The sequence below is a fragment of the Urocitellus parryii genome, chromosome 6 (genome assembly GCF_045843805.1).
Source record: "Urocitellus parryii isolate mUroPar1 chromosome 6, mUroPar1.hap1, whole genome shotgun sequence".
Lineage (NCBI taxonomy): Eukaryota > Metazoa > Chordata > Mammalia > Rodentia > Sciuridae > Urocitellus > Urocitellus parryii.
Window position 1 is genome coordinate 195,458,456 of NC_135536.1, and position 3,160 is coordinate 195,461,615.

Consider the following 3,160-nt stretch of genomic DNA (forward strand, 5'->3'; position numbering starts at 1 on the left):
GGAGGCGCTGGCGGGCTCCCAGCGCTGTGCCCGAGCTGGCCTCGCCTGGACCAGAAGCCAGACTTTGGGGGCCAGGGGATGGCGGGAGGTGAGGGGGAGCTGAGCGTGCTAAACCGCATGCCCTCAACCGTGTGCTGCGCTCAGTTCTTTGTTGTATTTCTTTTTTATTTTCTTTTTCTTAAAAAAACAAAGCTGGTTTCCACGGGGTCGGTTTGTGGGCCTGGCTGTGCCGCCAGGAGGAGGGGAGGCCAGACGGAGCGCGGCGCCCGGGTGGCGTCTCCTTGGAGAAAGGCGCATTGTGCGGGGGTCGGGCTGGGCGGCAGGGGACCCGGCTCTACTTCCCTCTACTTGTTTATTCAGCCCAGAACAGATGGCTCCTTATGCAGGATGCGGGAAGGGAAGGGGCTCAGTGGCAACCGCTGGGGTCTGAGCAAGTCTGCTCCCCCTCCCAACAAGGCCTTAACACAGCACTCTGGCCTGTGCCTGTCTCCAGGTGCTTCCAAATCTGGCTTAAAGTCCAGGACTGGCGGGGGGGCGGGGGGCGGTTGGGGAGGAGATGGGAGTCAGTCATTGGACCCTTAGATGGGCAGAGTGGGGACCCACAGATGGGTTTTACCTGGATTTTATTTCTCCCTTGCACTAGGTGAGAAGAGAAGGAGGTATCAGCTAGAACCCTTGGCCCAACCTGGGGCCCTCCCTTTGCCATTCCCTGCAAGAAAGGAAACAAAGCAAGCCCCTCCGTCAGTAATGAACACAAACTGGTACCATTTTGAGCAGCACTTTAAACTTCGAGGTTTAAGGTGCTCCCAGCTCTAGAGTGATTTTTACCCTGGGCACTTTGTTTTCTCCTTAGTAAAGTGGAAATTGAAATTGTTATCCCACCAAAGGTGATGAAACTCCAGGAAATTCCTCTAAGACGTTGACCCTGGGTCTGGAACATATCAGGCCTTTAATGAAAGCTGGCTATTAATTATACCTAGAGTAGTAGCTAAGCTAATAGCACAGTTAGTCTTGGGCACATTTCAATGGGTTTCCAGGTATTTTTATTTTATGCTCACAATGACCTGGTGGGATAAGAATTATTGCCTTTGTCGTTCTTACTTTACAGATGAGAAAGTTGAGGCGTAAGGAGGCTGTTTCCCAAAGCCACATAACTAGGAAGAAGCTGAACCAGGATGTGTTGTTTCCTATGGCAGCTGTAAAAAATCACCTCAAACAGAGGGGCTTAAAGCAACAAATCATTGCCTTACAGTTCTGGAGGTTAGAAGTCTACGATGGGTTGGCAGGGAGGGCGACACTGCTTCTGGAGGTGTCGGTTTCGAATTCCTTGGCTCATGGCCCCACATCCCTTTGACCTCTCCTTCCATCATCACGTTCCCTTCTCTGAAGGCCTGTCTTATGAGGTCCATTCTGGTAAATGACGGGTGACCCCCCTTCGAGCTCTTTAGTATGTAAGAGCACATATTTAATCGCAGGGTCCTGGGAGTAGGACATGGACATCTTTGGGGGGGCATGATTCTGCCTCCCCCTAGGGATGAAGCCAGGCTGACTGACTCCAGAGCAGGTGCTTTGGAGCACTCCTTGCCTGTGCAGTGCATTCTGGGTGAAGAGGGAGACACATGATTGAGAAAAGCCCTTGGGCTGGAGGACTCAGGGCTGAAGGGGATGAAGTCCAGCTGACTGCAGCTAGAGCAGGAAGAGAGGGCTCCGGATGAGAGGGGTGAGCAATGGGCAGGTGAGGAGGGAGACACCTGGGGGAGGTGACCTTTGGGCCACACCTTAAATGATGACTGGAATTCCACAGGTAGCCATGGAAGATTTTCCAGGTGAATGAAGCATGAATGTGTGTGGTCAGAAGTGACTGGAGTATGGGAGAGGAGGGTGATCAAGCCCTTACCTGGCCATGAGGATTGGATGAGCTGGTACCCTGTGGACCTCACCCTGCCCAATTCTTTCTTTTTCTTTTCCTTTTCTTACCTTTTTCTTTGGTGGTGCTGGGGATTGAAGCCAGGGCTTTGTACATGCGAAATAAGCACTCTACCACCCAGCCTCATCTCCAGCCCTGTGTATTTTATTTTGAGACAGGGTCTTGCTAAGTTGCCCAAGCTGGTCTTGAACTTGTGAGCCTACTTCCTCAGGCTTCAGAGTAGCTGGGATCACAGGTGCACAACACCACACCTGGCTCCAACCCCTTCGGTTTACAGCTGGGGAAACTGAGTCCTAGAGGAAGGAATCAGTTGCCTTCTCAAGATGACACGGTGAGAAGATGCCAGCTGCAGCATGGCGGGGGCTGGAGCTGAGCAGGGCTCACTGGGATCACGGAGGAGGCCAAAGTGGGGCTCCTCCCTTCCCTGCTCCCTGCCGTCACCAGCTCCGCCTTCTCAGGTTTCTTTTCTCACCTGCCCTGTTCTCCTGCAGTCTCCCTAGTGGCCGCTGGATGGGGCCTGGAGCTCTGGCTTGGAGCTGGATCCCAGAGTTCTAACAGGTCCTGAAGAACCTGTCCTCCCTATGACCATCTTCTGCCTTTAGACCAAAGGTTTAGAATAACAAGGAAATCAGTGAGCCAGGGCAGAAGTTGCAGGGCATTCTGGGATGGAGGGTAGGCCTGGGGAAGACTGCTTGGTTCCCTCATGCTAAGACACTCTTCCCCCAAATCCATGCCTATCCTCCCAGTTACTGGTCCTCGTCATCTCACTGCAGAATGGGAAACAACCTCACGTAGACCTGGGATACCTTGCAGGGCCAGTCATCTGTGTGTCCCTCTCCTAGGGTACTTGCACTTCAAAAGTAGCCAGGAAAGAAGCAAGCAAGGCAGATCAAAGGGAGCACTGGTCGTGGTGGGTTTCAGGCAGCTGAGGCCACGTACAGGGAGAGGTATGGGCTCCTTACATGACCCCAAGGCAACACTGTGAGGTTAGTGCCATCACTTTCATTTGAGGGATAAGGCAGCTGAGATCAGAGAGGGGATGGGAGGTTCCCACAACCACTCAACCAGCTCCTGGATGCCCAGGCCTCCTCCCACTTGATCAGAGTTGTCAGAACTGGGAAGAGTGTTTGAGGGAAAAATGGAGGACTTCACTTGACACCAGCTGCCCACAGGCCGAGCTTCTGGGAGAAGAGAGAAGAGTTGGGGAAGGACTGGCATGAGTGCGGGGCTCTT